The sequence below is a fragment of the Oryctolagus cuniculus genome, chromosome 6 (assembly GCF_051225735.1).
Source record: "Oryctolagus cuniculus isolate XC-2025 breed Fujian yellow rabbit chromosome 6, ASM5122573v1, whole genome shotgun sequence".
NCBI lineage: Eukaryota > Metazoa > Chordata > Mammalia > Lagomorpha > Leporidae > Oryctolagus > Oryctolagus cuniculus.
In genome coordinates this window covers 142,669,603-142,685,011 of record NC_142872.1, presented here as the reverse complement: position 1 = coordinate 142,685,011, position 15,409 = coordinate 142,669,603, and positions in this window count along the sequence as shown.

Sequence of the window (15,409 nt, the reverse complement as noted above, 5' to 3'; positions counted from 1 at the left end):
TTTTTAAACCCAAAAACTCAGGGCCTTGAACTTTCTAGAATCCAAGTACTTGATTGTCTGTGTCATTATTTTCCTTGAGTAAATTTCTAAATGTGGACTTACATGTCAAAGGATATGTAATATTTTAAGGCTTTTTGCCTGTGTTGCTAAATTACCTTCAGGAAAGGTTCTGCTGCTTTGCATCTCTACTCGTGATAATTCCTGATCTTAGTGTGTGACTATGTTAGGATGCACTGAGATGTAAAACCCCCGTACTCACCCTCATGGACTTTCTACTCTGTTGGTTTGTTTATTGCTGAGTTAAAAGCATTTTTAAAGTATCAAAGAGCAAAATGAAAGGAAGGAAAACTCAGTTCAAATGTAACCTTAATTACTGTTTTCACAAAACTCAGTTTATTTTTTTTAAAGTTGCAGTTCTTAAATTTGTTACGATTTATATGATCCTTTAATGCAGTAATACGTGAGTATACACTTAATGGAAGATTTCAGTTGTGTTTGATTTAGGATTTATTGTAGTAGGGAAAAACTGTTTAGGAAAACATGTCAATGGAAATTAAATTGCCACAGTCTGTAGTGTTAGGGAAGAGCTTCTGTTCAGCATTGGATTTGAGTGCTATATTCTGACATTTTTCAGGAACAAATACATGTGGCTCATCTTCTATAAATATTTGCAGTTTCTTCAAGTTGAAATGAGAAAAGCTCATAAATGTAGTACCATGGCTAATAAATCATTCCTTGCTCAAGAACAAAAAGACAATAGAAGCTAGCATGTTAATCTAATGGATAAATTGAATCTTAAGAACCAAGAAAGTAAAACATACTTAACTCCATAATTGTTGATAATTTTTATAAAGTGCCAGAAAACAGAGCATCACTCTTAACCTTAAATGCAATTACTTGAGGTACATCATTAGCCTGCCTGAAATACCTTATTATTTTTTAAAATTTACTTTTAAATTATACATTGGCAAATTGTAGCTGTACATATTTATAGAACACAAAGTGATGTTAGGATTTTTGATTACAATGTAAAATGACCATACCAAGCCAGCTAAGCCATCTGTCACGTCAGATATTTGACTTCTGTGATGAGAGTATTCAAGAACTGAGCAGCATTGAAATGAACAGGATTCAACTATTAGGCTATATTCACCATTCTGCAGCAGATCTTTTAAAAAGAGAGAGGCTGGCGCCGTGGCTGAATAGGCTAATCCTCCGCCTGCGGCACCGGCATCCCGGATTCTAGTCCCATTTGGGGCGCCGGTTGCCCCTCTTCCAGGCCAGCAATCTGCTGTGGCCTGGGAGTGCAGTGGAGGATGGCCCAAGTACTTGGGCCCTGCACCTGCATGGGAGACCAGGAGAAGCACCTGGCTCCTGCCTTCGGATCAGCGCGGTGTGCCGGCCGCGGCAGCCATTGGATGGTGAACCAACGCAAAGGAAGACCTTTGTCTCTCTCTCTCGCTGTCCACTCTGCCTGTCAAATAAAAAAAAGAGAGAGAAATCTCATTCCTGCTATCCAGGAGGTTTTGTGCATTTTGATTATCATCTCTCCTTTTCCCTGCCCCCCAGCCCCTGTAACTACCATTCTGCTTTGTGTCTATGAGTTCATTTGGTGTTTGCCTTACTTCAGTAAAGCTAGTGTTTCCATTTCCAATTCCATCAGTGTTGTTGCAAATGAAATTTTCTTGCCTTTTTTTTTAAAGACTTAGTAGTATTCCATTGTGTGTGTTTTTATCACATTTTCTTTATCTGTTCATCTGTTGATAGGCCCTTATATTGACTTGAATATTGTGAATAGTGCTGCAATGAACGTGAGAATGTAGACATCACTTAACTTACCTGATTTAAAATATTCTGGGTGAATATTCAGAAGTGAGGTTACTTGGATCCCTTATTATTTTGATGTCAATGTAATCTAAAATACTTTTTTCTATTTTTGGAATCTTGAAAATTTAGATGCAGATATTTGATGTTATGTAATTATAGTGGAGTGTGGTGTGACAGCTTCTACATATATAGTTTAATGTCTTCCAAAATGTTACTACATTGTTTGTACTATGGTTTGTAACATCCTTTAGAAAACTTGTCAGCTTTATTTTCAGGTCATACTAGTATTGAACTCTTGGTGTGTAGATATCATAAGGTTATGATTTTTAGAGTAGACATTTCTCAAATTAATTCACCATTTGTCATATTTTTCTCCTTTCTGTTCTTACTGGGCATTTTATTTTAATGATAATTCTCTACTTTTTTCATCTTTCTCCCCCTCCCACTCCACCATTTAACAAGTATTTAAGTATCTCCTATATGTCATGCACTCTTGGTGTTACAAAGACAAACAAGACACAGGTTCTGTCCTTGAGCTTATTAATCTGGTGACAAATGCTTTAGGAGCCAAAGATGAAAACCAAGCCAATGCAAGATAAAGTCATAAGTGCTTTGGAGAGGGCTTTGGACCATCTCAACAGAAGATCCCTTCCTCACTTGGATAGGATAGAAAAGGTGATGGTGGTTAGTAAATATGCAGTGAAGGGAAGGACACAGTTCTGCATCTATTATAACTGACAAAGGAGAGGGACAAGCAGTGCATGATTTCTGGATCCCATAGTATATGAGTGTTCTGGTATAAGAACTAGAACCTGGTTTACTAAGGAGTCTGAACTTTCTGGATGAATTGAAATGGGTTGATCCGTCTCCAGATTACTTGAGAACAGACAGTGGGGAAGTGAGCAGCCAGAGCTGCTGGGCAATTACATTTTGGTGGAGCAAACCACTGAGACCCATAATACTTAATGTCTTGAGACAAATTTTTCCATACCTGGACACTTGTGATGCATCTTATGTGTTTGGCACCACCATACTGATAGAACCCAGGATGGCTATGGGGAGCCTTAATAGTACTTATAGGAATACAGTTCATGGATGCACAAATGGTTTTCAAGAGCTATGACCCCCAACTTGGAGAATTTGAGCCATTCCATAGGATTTGGTCAATCCCAGGCATTTCTGTGACTACCTGTGTCTAGAGTCACAGTTTGATTCTGTAGGTTTCGATGTTGAAGTCAATTGTATTTTCTTGTCATTAAGAGTTATTATACAGCCTATTTCAATCATTTCACTGAATCAACGCAGTCTGCCAAAGATTGAATACAGCCTCAGAGTCTTACTAACTTAAGTATTCCCTGGAACCATATGAGTTGATGGAGATCTTGGATGGAGTATTGAATTCATACTTACTATATAAATGTTGCAAATACATATCTTGTTCCTTTCCATGTGCTTCTTGCTCTCCAAAAAAAGCATAAGAAACCTTAATTCTCTGATGGTATCCTGTGAAGAAAAGATGGTTTCTCTTTTAATCCAAAGATCAGTGTTTTTGCACTGAACAAAAATAAAAGACTACAACTTTTTCATCAGATTTTTAATGCAGTGGCCCATTTCCCAGCTCCCTTATTTTAAAATTGATTGCAGTAGGAAAATATTCCTATTGGTTCTGGCACTTATGTCAACCTCAAGACATAAACTCAGGTGTTGCTTTTATTTCCTTTAGTAATATTTCTTTTCATTGACCCTTCTAGGGTACAACCGTTTCTGGCATCTTCCATCTTCCTTTGTGGACATGGAGGCAAAGGATTTGTTTAACTTTCAGCAGTGTTTACTGCTTCTGACGGTAAATGATCCTTGCCTTCTCTTGGACTGTAGTCTCTCTTGCCAGTGTCTTCCTGTGTGTGTATTGGAAACAGTTCTTATTTTGTCAGAGCCCCTGTGTAATCTTTCCCCACCTTTGTTTATCTTGTCATTTGACTTTCCCTTGCTAATTTCCATCTGCCTATGATACTTTAGTTTTGATTCTTGCCCTTTTCCATTTTGAAGTTTTTATAATTGCATTTAATTTTTAAAATAGTCGCAAAGATTTTAATTTCTTCTCTAAAAATCATGCATCTCTGGATGTCCTAATTCTCCAGTCAGGCAGGCAAGTGTCTCAATAACACCATCTCCTAGATCACAATGGAAAGGGTCTGTTTTTCTCTTTGATTGATACAGCTCCCGTTATTGCTAAAGAAGGGTCTTCATGTGCAGTACAGGGGAACTAGACCTCTAATGAGATACAGAGAGGAATTGCACCTGGTGATTTCCACTTCTTGTCCACTGTACTATTACAGAAATGCACTCTTGGAGGCAATGGGCCAAAGAAATACAAAATGCATGTGCTGCCTACTTGAAACCTCTCATCTGGTCTTAATGAACAGGAGGTATTTTTTAGCTTGCAGTTTGTTATTCCGTACCTGCTGAAAGGGAGCCCTGTTGAACTAGAAGGCGAAAGAGCCAGGTACTTGGAGAAGAAAACAAATAGACACATTACACTGTATTTGATACAGCTTTTAAGAGCAGTCTCCTCCATTAATATATATTTTACAGTTGACAAAATGCAAGCTCGTATATTTTCTCATTTGAAATGGGGAGTACAAATGCATTATGATGCCAGTGTCCTTGGTACTTACAATAAATACTGAGGGAATGAGAACCATTCCTGCTCAGGGGTGATGAAACCAAACTTTACAAAGGTTGTGACAGGCTAAAGCTAAGCCACCCATATGTTTCAGGGCCAGGACTGGGCATCATGTCTGGTGTTTTTGTGCTGTGGTAGTTTGACTAGTATGCAGCGTAGCCTTCCTTTTCATCACAACCCTAGGAAAGTAGTTCAAGATACCTTCACTTCATGTGATACTACATTTCCATTGTGAATCATTCCCCCTACTCCCCTTGCCAATTTCTGGGGACTGTTTCACCCCCTAATTCACCTCCTCTAAATTCGTAAGATCCCAATGGTGAGTTCCCAATGCCTATGATTGTAATTGGACTGGAGTAACACCTTACCCCATCAGTGAGTTTTTTGATAAATAAGAATTGAGACAGATTCAAATGTCTAATGGCTTATTTCTTAAATAGATATTTCTTAAGTATCTGAATTCTTCTGACTAATTTGTAATTCTGGGCTGGGTAGAAGAACAGCTTAGACCCACCAGGGTGGGGGATATCCAGCCTGTGGGCCATATAAGGCTGTTGAAATCATTTGGTCTGCCCCTGCCAAAGGAAATGCATTAAAGAATCAAAATTTAATAAATCTATAGCAGGCTGATTTTTTAAGTTGGTAATTTTGTATGGCCCACAGATGATGTTATAAATATCCAAATGGCCCTTGGCAGAATAAAGGTTCCCACCCCTGGTTAGGGGAAGAAGCAACAGGAACAAAAATGAAAGAATTCTTCCTGGGTTCCTACACACTTGGGTTTTGTTTCCAGTTCCTTCCTGAGGCTTGTTTAGATTCTTGCCCTTGCATCTGACAAAAACACTTTTGAGTCTTCTTAATTACTCTGCCCTTTTTTTTCCTTCAACTTTTGAGTTGGTTTTTGTTGCTTTCTGCATCAAAAAAAAAAAAATCTAACTCAACCCACGTATTTGCCAAGGTTTATTTGCTATTAGGTCTCGATAGATTTGAGAAGCTACAGCCTTAAGAAGCAGTAGGAAGTTGAAGTGATTTTGCAAATGTGTTAATGGAGTTTTAGAGCAGGGGATGACCTTGCCCTGTCTGTACTACCACTAATTGTCCCCTGCATTGGTGTGGAAACAGGTCCTGAGAAGTATCGTTTGCAGAATAGGTCATTCACCCTTCTGGATTATTGTGTGCCTCAGCATTTCTGCAACAGCTTGAATGATGCTTCAGTCTGAGCCTTTCTGTTTGAGAGGAGCTCTCTAATATACCATTGGATTGAGGTGTGTTCTGTGTTGCATTTGGATCATAAAGATCACACACTGTCTCTAGAACAAGCAAAGAGTTAGGATCTAATTAAACTCTCTTGTATCTCCCCATCACCCTCACTATTCCACCTGGCAAGTAGATGGAAGAGGTGAGCTTTTACTGCTCCACTGGTGATTGGTGGTGAAAACAGGTGGTGGGGTATTCTAAATTTGGTCTGAGATGAAAACATTTCAAGCAAACAAAATTAAGCTGGATTCTTTTGACAAGTATTTCTTGAGAGATGCACATGTCAGTTTTATTAAAGCACAAATCAGCACTGGAAGAAAAATACTTGATGGTATGTACGTATACAGACGCTCCATACCTGGGAAATGACAACTCACCTTTGCCGGTGGCTTCTAGGCATAAGGTGATTCTTCAGCCGTAATGCAGAGTCCATTCCCTCCCCGTCCCAAATGTAGGGGAGAAGAGAAAACTGGAATCACTTGTTAGGAACAGACATTTGCATTTGTGATGTTCCTGTCATTCTGTTCATGCTTCTGTGAATTCACAAATGTACAGAAATTCAGAAATCATCTGGGGTAGGAGAGGGAGAAAGGGAAGGTGTTGATTTTGCATTTTGATGAAGCCCTGATGTGGCAAATCTCAAATGACAATCTCCCATCTTTATTCCACGGACTGTAGCAGTGTTGGGGGGCTCTGCTGAGAAACTGTTAGAGGCTGGTGATACAAATCCTACATGGATTCTAAATGTATTTGGGTTAGCTGTAAATCACTGCTCCCAATCTAAGGATTATCTTCTGATGCTGTTATGTACTAGATTTTTACTTCTCATTGCTTTGAGGGGGAAAAACCAACCCACAGGGGTTGCACTTGTACCTAAAAAGAACTTGTTTATCCATCATTTAAGTGCTTCGCTGTTTGGCTTTTTGTGACTTTCTGACACTTTGGCGTGTAAGTATCTCTCCACCTCTAATTGGGCAAGTGAGTTTCAGTGTTGCTAATGGAGGGACCAAAGTAGGATGACAGATTTTCAGAGCCATGTCATCGGGGGTTTTGCCCGGTACCGTATTGACCTTAGAGCACCTTCTGGTGTTCATTCCTCAAACAAATGGGCCAAACACTACTCAATACTGGGGAAGAAAGGGTGGTAAGTCTGAAGTCTGATCCTCCAGGTGCTTAAACAAGGGCAGTGGTTCTCATGATGTCGTCCCTGAGTGAGCATCACCTGCAAACTTGGTAGAAATACCAATTCGCTAGCCTCATTTCAGCCTTTCTGAATCAGGAGCTTTTAGGGTAGAGCCTCACCGGCACCCAGGCTATTATGTTGCTTGCTGAAGTTTGCTCTGAGCATTGCTTCAGGAATCTGGCTGTGTGGCCTGGGGAGTTAAAAAAAAAAAAAAACAGGGTCAGAAATAAGGTCTGGAAAATTTTTATTTTATTAGTATTATTTAAGTTGCCAGATGATATTAGTAAGACAGAATGCAATAAAGCATTAAAACCAGCCACCTGGATTAGAGGTTAGGTGCAATAGTTATGTCAGGCCATGGAAAAGGAGGGGGAGGAAAGCAAAAAGCCTGGCAAGACCCACAGGTCCAGAAGGCTTGTACGCCACAAGCCTGAAAGAATAGCAGGACTTTGTTTACCGTACTGGGCCGATTGTAGGGGCCAGTGTAAGGATTAAAAGAAAAAAAAAAAGCACACCACTTCACAACCTTGCACTGAGAAAAATCCTCTGACATTAATTCCCATGTCAAATCTATGCTGTATTCTGGCAGTGAGAGGGTGAGAGGGAGAGAAATTGGGACAAACTGCCTCCTACTCTTACCCTGAGCTCCAGGAAGTTAGGATCCAGGAGTCAGGTAAATGAAGACGGATAGATAATGAGCCTAGCAGTCAAGATGCTTGAGTTCCACATCGGGGTACCTCGCTTTGATTCTAAACACTGGCTCCTGACTCCTGCCAAAGCCACTGGTGTGAGAGATCTGGACTGTGTTCCTGGATCCTGGCTTTGGCCCTGTCAGTTTCCTAATAACCATTGTGGGCATTTGGTTGCTGAACCAGTGATGAGAGTATACTCTTTCTCTCCCTCTCAGATAAACAAAAATGAAAACAGATTACAATATATGTTATTTTTATAGCAAAAATATTTTTTAAAAAAGATTTATTTATTTATTTGAAAGAGTTACACAGAGAGAGGAGAGGCAGATAGAGAAGTCTTCCATCCGATGGTTCACTCCCCAATTTGTCACAACAGCCGGAGCTGCGCCGATCTGAAGCCAGGAGCTTCCTTCAGGTCTCCCACATGGGTGCAGGGGCCCAAGGACTTGCACCGTCTTCTACTGCTTTCTGAGACTACAGCAGAGAGCTGGATAGGAAGTGGAGCAGCTGGTCTCGAACCAGCACCCATATGGGATGCCAGCACTGCAGGCCAGGGCTTCAACCCACCGTGCCACAGCACCGGCCCCAAAAATATAATTTTTTTTAAGATGTTATTTATTTTAGAGACAAAGCCACAAACAGGGAGAGATGGAGCTTCCACCTGCTGGTTCACTCCCCAAATGGCCGCAACAGCATGAGCTGGGCCAATCCAGAGCCAGGAACCAGGAGCTCCTTCCAGATCTCTCACATGGGTGCAGAGGTCCAAGCACTTGGACCATCTTCTGCTTTCCCAGGCCATTAGCAGAGAGCTGGAATGGAAGAGCAACAGGCAGAACACAAACCTTAGAGGATACCGGCGCCGTAGGTGGAGGCTTAACCTATCATGCCACAGCACCAGAATGCAATTGCCCCCAGCATGCGCCAGAGTGGCCAGAATGTGCAAGCCCCCAAAAATACAGTTTATAGACACATGAAAAGCATGTTGATGTTGGGAAAAATATTCACATTATTCTTTACTTTGGTATTCCATCAGAATCATGGGCGATTTTGTTTGAGCTAACATTCCCCAAAATATGAAATCGTAAACCTTGAGAGATTTCTTGTGTATTTGAGCAACATTGATAAAGTGTTAACGTGAAAAATTCCACCTTCAATGAAGGAATTTCTTCTTGCACACATTATGGAATTTTAGGGAGGGAGACATTTTTTGCAACTTGCACGGTCTCAGTGCTCAGTCTAAGAATGGAGAGGCCTGGTACCACTTAGAGGACAGCATATCTGTAGACCTCAAGGTGAACAAATCATTGGAGGCACTGGGAAAGAATCCTCACCTTTCCTGCTGCCAATATCCCTTTCTTCACTTCCGTTTGTTTCCTCTTTGCAGTCCTTTCTGAAACTGCCTTTTTTTCTTTTAAAATAAGCGTATAGAAATTTAGATTTGATTTATTATAGTTTGTATTTAAAAAATTCTGGAAAATGAGAAGTAATTGGAAGATAACAGTAGCAGCTGCCTAACCAGTTGTTTCAAAATATGGCAATAAAATATTAAACTCCAGATTTGCTATTTTTGTGCATGGATGTCTGTCATTGGTTATGATAGATTTCTAACAGCCCTACCAAGTTGATATTTTAGGAGGGGGCAGGTGAAAATGATTCTAACAAGTTACGAGCTTAAATATTTTTCCCAGGGAGTAATAAATGGGGTCTTGACAGTTTAAAAAAAGGAAAGCACAGCCATGCATATATAATATATACACATATATTGTGTAATTGACCTGGACTGGAAGTAGCCTCAGATTTTGGATACTAATATTGGGGAAAAAAGCCTGCATAAATCCAAAGAACTTCAGTTTAAAGGGAGATTAAGTTTTGATGGAGATGCAGATTATTTACATCACAAATGGGAGGTATGGGTTGGTTAAAGTGTATGAAATGAACATGGAAGGAACACCACCCAAGGGTGGAGTTTCCTTATTCCTGAAAGTGGAATTAGCCTGCAGCAATAGCATGGACTAGGCAGGCTATTATTAATGGAAATGGAGTTTCATTTGCCCTTGGGTAATGTGCTGTGTGTTTCAGTTGGGCACAGGCGGAGCAGTTGTGGGTATGCGGGGAGGCAAGAGATGGCTGCAGTGGGGTAAACAGAGATAGTAGTGCCTGTAACACATTGCAGACTCTTTGATGGGGATGGAGGTGGTGCACTTGTTTCCCAAAGCCTGTTATACCAACTTTGCGGTGTGTTCTTAGGTGCCACTTGGGAGAAAAAAATTTTTTTCTGGTCAAATAAATTTTGGGAAAGTGTTGCTTAAACAGTACTAAACTGGGTTCTTTACCTCAAAATTAGCAAAAGTTTTGCTATATAAAGTGTATTGTAAAGTTTTAATAAGAAGCAGTGTGGTTAGTGGCTGCCCCAGGCAGAGAGCCGGTGCATACTGGAACTCTCTAACTTAGGAACTGAGTGCCCATGAGCCAGTTGTGCCTGCTTTCTCATCTTTAAAATGGAGACAATAGTATTAGCTTGATGTATAAGAAATTGCTAATATTCAGTCTACAAAAACCTGGCAGTGTCCTATAATTCAAGCTAGTTCTGTGATCATATTACATATGCATGTAATCCTGAACATGTCAGAATTCCTGGGAGAAATATGTAAGATGGTGTGGGTGAAGCCCTTCGCACTCACAATAGCAAGCATTCATTAAGTGGTTGGTTGCAAGGGCAGCATAGGAAAACAGTGCAAGCATAGAGCGTGGTTTGCAGTAGTAGTCCCCCAGGACGGAGGGGGTTCTGGGGGAAGGAGGCTACAGACCAGGGACCTTTTTTTGGTAAAGGGCTGGGTAGTAAACATTTGAGGCTTTGTGGACCTTATACTCTCAGTAAAGATTACTCAACTCCCAGAGTATAGTGGGAAGACAGCCTAGACACTACATGATCAGATTTAATAAAATTGGGCATTAGTTAGTATTTGACCCCCAGGCTGTAATTTTTTTTTCTTAAAATTTGTGTTTTTTATTTTTACTTATCTGAAAGAGAAAGAAAGATCTCCCATTCCAGGGACATTAGCAGGAAGCTGGAATGAAAGCAGAGCAGCCAGGACTCAAACTGGTATTCTGATAAAGGATGCTGGTGTCCCAAGAAGCTTAGCCTGTCATGCCACAACTCTCCTGCAGTGCTCCCTTGACAAATTCTTTTTAGTGTAAACCATTATTGTGTTGAGCTTGGAGATCCAGTGGTGAGTAAGACAGTTATTGCCCTCATTTAAACAGAGTGTACATTCTTCCTGGAATATTTATTTTTGGAGTATTGTTACATGATTTAAATGGAAAGGGTTGCTCTATGAACTATTGATTCCTCTGTTTTTATAGAAAATCTTTGAGAGAAGAACGCAGCAGGGGCTGGCATTGTGGCACAGCAAGTGCCAGTTCATGTCCTGGCTGTTCCTCTTCCCATCTAGCTCCCTGCTAATGCACCTGGGAAGGCAGCAGAAAATGGTCCATGTCCTTGGGCCCCATGTAGGAAGCCCAGAAGAAGCTCCTGGCTCCTGGCTTTGGTCTGGCCCAGCCCTGGCTGTTGTGGCCATTTGGGGAGTGAAACAGCAGATGGAAGTTTTTTTCTCTCTCTCTCTCTCTCTCTCTCACTCTCACTCTTTATGACTTTCAAATAAGTAAATAAATCTTTTAAAAAATGTTTAAAGAATAGGACATGATAAAGGAGAGCTCCACAAATATAACCTGCACTTCAGGAGAAGCGATTGAATTTTCCCACCACACCTACTGAACAGTATGCAGTAAGACTTGGTTCACATTTGAGCTTTAGCTACAGTCTTGTGTATACGAATACTATATTCTGTTTATATAGCAGATTCTGCTTCCAGCCACAGATGTTTCCGGCACCTGGTGAACTTATCCAGGAAAAGCCCATGCTCATTAAGACTCCCAAGTCCCAGAGCTAAGTTTTATGGGTGGGGAAACTGAGGTACTGAAATGGTTATGGGATTGGCTGTGGTCACAGCTGGACACAAGACTCAGGCCAATACAGCCGGTGGGCCTAGGAGCAGAACCAAGGTCTCCCTCCCTGGGACTCCCTCATTCTCCAGGGCAGCTGAGCCTTCTCAGACCCAGGACTCCAGTTCAGCTTAAAAAGAATTAGGGGGACTGGAGATCCTGCTGGGAGAGAACCCGTGTGGACAAAGGAGGAGTTTGAATCAGGAAACCAGATGCTGCTGCTCAAGGCGAAAAGACGTCTGGCATCGTCAGTGCTGAATGGGAAGGCTGCAGTCTGTCAGAGACAAGTTGCACAGGGCGGAAACTGTGCCTCTCCTTCCCTTCACCGGCTGTTATTTCTGTCTCTCGAGTGGCCTGTATTGTCTCTCAGCGGAGAAGTGTCCCGCGACCAAAATGGATTCCTGGCTAGAGAGCTGGACTCATTTGTTGCTGTCAGTTTTGGCAAGAGCACCCAGAGTGGAAGCTGCAGGTTTTATCCCCTGATCCTAGCCCATGCCTGTGGTCATCTCCTGGGAGAGCATATTGGAGCTTCCAAACATGGACGAATGGTTGGGGGAGTGGCAGCGGCAGTGCTGGACACAGCTTGAATGAGCTTATTTAACGTGATGGTGTGATTTGTATTTTTGAAATTTAAAAGAGAGAAAATGTTGGTTTTCTGACTTGCCTGTCTTGACATTTACCAAAAGCCAATGACCCAAAGTGAAGTGCAGTCAAAGGTTTTTGGTCATTTGTGATAACTGGCGATTCTTGAAATTGTTGGGAGATAGGACAATTTTACTGTATATCAAAGAGGAGCATTAGATTAAAAAATAGGCTCTTTCTAGTTGCCTGGCTGAAACAACAGGGCCAGAGCAGAGAATTCTGGCCACAGTCACAAAGATAAGATGAAGACTGAAAACAGCAAAAGGCCTTTGAAGGGGCCAAATGCAGCTTTCATCAGGATAAGAATGAGCCAGCAAGTGGGCTTTGAAAAGCCTACCCATTGGAGATTGTAAGAATTGGAGAGGGAAGGAAGTTTCAGTTCACGGACAAGCCTACAGGTCCTTGAATTTCAGTTCCAACAAATATGCCAGAGATGTTTCTGGGTGGTGGGAGGTCCATGCCACCCAGAGCTGCACCTGCTCTGGATTTGGAGGTCAAACTTTATACCTGCATCCAAGAGTCTTAGTAGCATCTTTCTTTGAAAGATAAGAAGGATGCAGTGTATCAGGAACAGAACTCAAATTTACGTAGGAGAGTTTCAAGCCACCAAAATTTGGGGCTTTTTGTCTCCACAGGAAAACTAACCAACCTAATATACTAAGCCTCAGGTTTCTCATCTCTAAAACGGGAGTAAGATTGACTTCATACTGCTATTGTGAGAATTAAACTAATCAGTGTTTGTAAATTTTGTCACTCAATGCTTAACACAGCAAGGATTCTATGCTGATGGTGATTTTATAGTGTTGGCACTAGTCTGTCTTCAGCCATCAGAACAGTCACTTAACACTCCACAGGCTCTGCAGAATGGGGCTTTGGTATTGATTCTCAGGACATGCCCTTGGAATTGGCTTCCCAGAGACTGAGTCCAATTTGCTCTGATTCATCCATATCCCCTCAACTGGTTTTACCATGTCTGTGAGCACTCGTTCTGTACCAGGAGAAGCAATAGGAACTACATCAGTAAATATATGCATCCCCACCAGCGAAGAAGGGAAGGGAGCTGAAGAGGGTGGGGCAGGCCTTCAGATGACCACACAAGTCTATGCCTACACCGTGCAGGAGAGAGGGCAGGAAGGAGCAGTGGGTAGGCAGCACCCTAGACTTGCAGGTGTGAGGGCGTTCTGGTCAGGTGAAGAGGGAGTCCTTGACAACAAGTAGTCTGTGAGAGGGGCCAGATGTCCAGCACTGGTGGGCATGCAGCCAGTTGCTGGAATAGCACAGAGGAAGTGAGGCATCCTGGGATGTGGGCCAGCTGTCACTCATCCTCCTGCTGCAGGAGGTCTGAGTGACACATATTTAGGGCCACCACACTGCCTTGCGGGAGCTAAACAAAGAATGACATCAGCAATCAGCAATTTGCCTTGGCGATCCGTGTGACAGAGGAGACTGCAGGAGGCCACTAGATGATGGTTTTGCGGGGAGTCTGTTAGTCCCAAAGGTCAGGAAGGAATTTCCTGGGGATGAGAGTTGAAAGACAAGTACAACCGATCAGGTGAAGGAGGCAGGAAGGGTACTTTGGAGAGAGTGAGAGGTTAGGGCTAAAGGAGTGTGCTGGAGTAGATACGCAGGCAGAGGCCACAAGCACAGCTGATGCCTGACAAATTGTCACAGAAATGCTGGAGGCCTACAAAGGATCATTGCAGAGGAGCAGGTGCTTGGTGTAGCAGTTAAGCAGCCATTTTAGATGTCCCAGCTCACGGAAGTTACCTGAACTTGATTCCCACCTCCACTATGAATTCCAGCTTCCTGCTAATGTGCCCCCTGGGAAGCATCAGGTGATGACTCAAGTGCTGGGGTCCCTTCCACCCACATGGGAGACTTGAATTGAGTTTATGACTCCTGACCTAGGCCTGGCCCAGCCATCGCTATTGCAGCCATTTGAGGAGTGAAATAGCAGATGGAAGATCCCCGTCTTCCTTCTCTCTCTCTGACTCTCAAAATTTATGAAGGATAATTTCTGTTCTAATATTTTTTGAACTCAGTAGTTGCATAAGGCTTTGCAAGGAAAAATGGCTTCCCACTCACCTCCCTAAAGCATACACTCTAAGGGGATCTGAGACCTAGAGGAGGAGGAAGAGGAAGAAGTCATCAAGATGTATCTGTTTCTTGGTGAATATTGATACCTGCTGGCCTCATTGATGAAGACTTTTCTTTCTTCAAGACGTGAATACCTAGAGCTTCTCCAACATGAAGAGGGATCCCAGTCATATGCACTGTGTTATGAAATGACACGGGGCAGGTGCTGTGGCATAGTAGATTAAGCCACATCCTGCAGCACAGGCATCCCATATGGGCACTGGTTCAAGTCCCGGCCACTCCACTTCCAATCCAGCTCCCTGCTTTTGTGCCTGGGAAAGCAGCAGAAGCTGGCACAAGTCCCTGGGCCCCTGCACCTATGTGGGAGACTGGGAAGATGCTCCTGGCGCCTGGCTTTAGCCTGGCACAGCTTTAGCTATTGTGGCCATTTGGGGAGTGAACCAGCATATGGAAGATCTCTCTCTGTCTCCTCATTCTGTAACTGTGCCTTTCAAATAAATCTTTTAAAAAAAATGACAAAAACGCTGAAGCAGGTAATAGAACCATCGTATGAGTAATCTCAAGAACTCCATATGTCTCTTTGATGTTCAGAGATTAATAACAAGAGTCTCCCAGCCCCGTGCTGCTCCCCAGCCCAGCATTGTCGATGTGTAATGGGCTCTATGCCAGTCACTGCGAAGATGGCCAGAGGATTCCCGTGTGCCCCTGCAGATGCAGATCAGTCTAGACTGGTGTGGAGTGAGAGACACCGGGAGAGATGATTATCTGAATTCCCTCATGAGCCTTTTTCTGAAATCTGTGGCTTTTCTTGAGCCCTGACGTTGTCTGTTTCCCTTCAGTTCCAGAACTGTTGTCTTTTTCTCCCCAACCTTAAATATATTGGCAGTTTGGAGCCGGCGCCGTGGCTCACTAGGCTAATCCTCCGCCTAGCAGCGCCGGCACATCAGGTTCTAGTCCCGGTCGGGGCACCGGATTCTGTCCCGGTTGCCCCCCTTCCAGGCCAGCTCTCTGCTGTGCCCAGGGAGT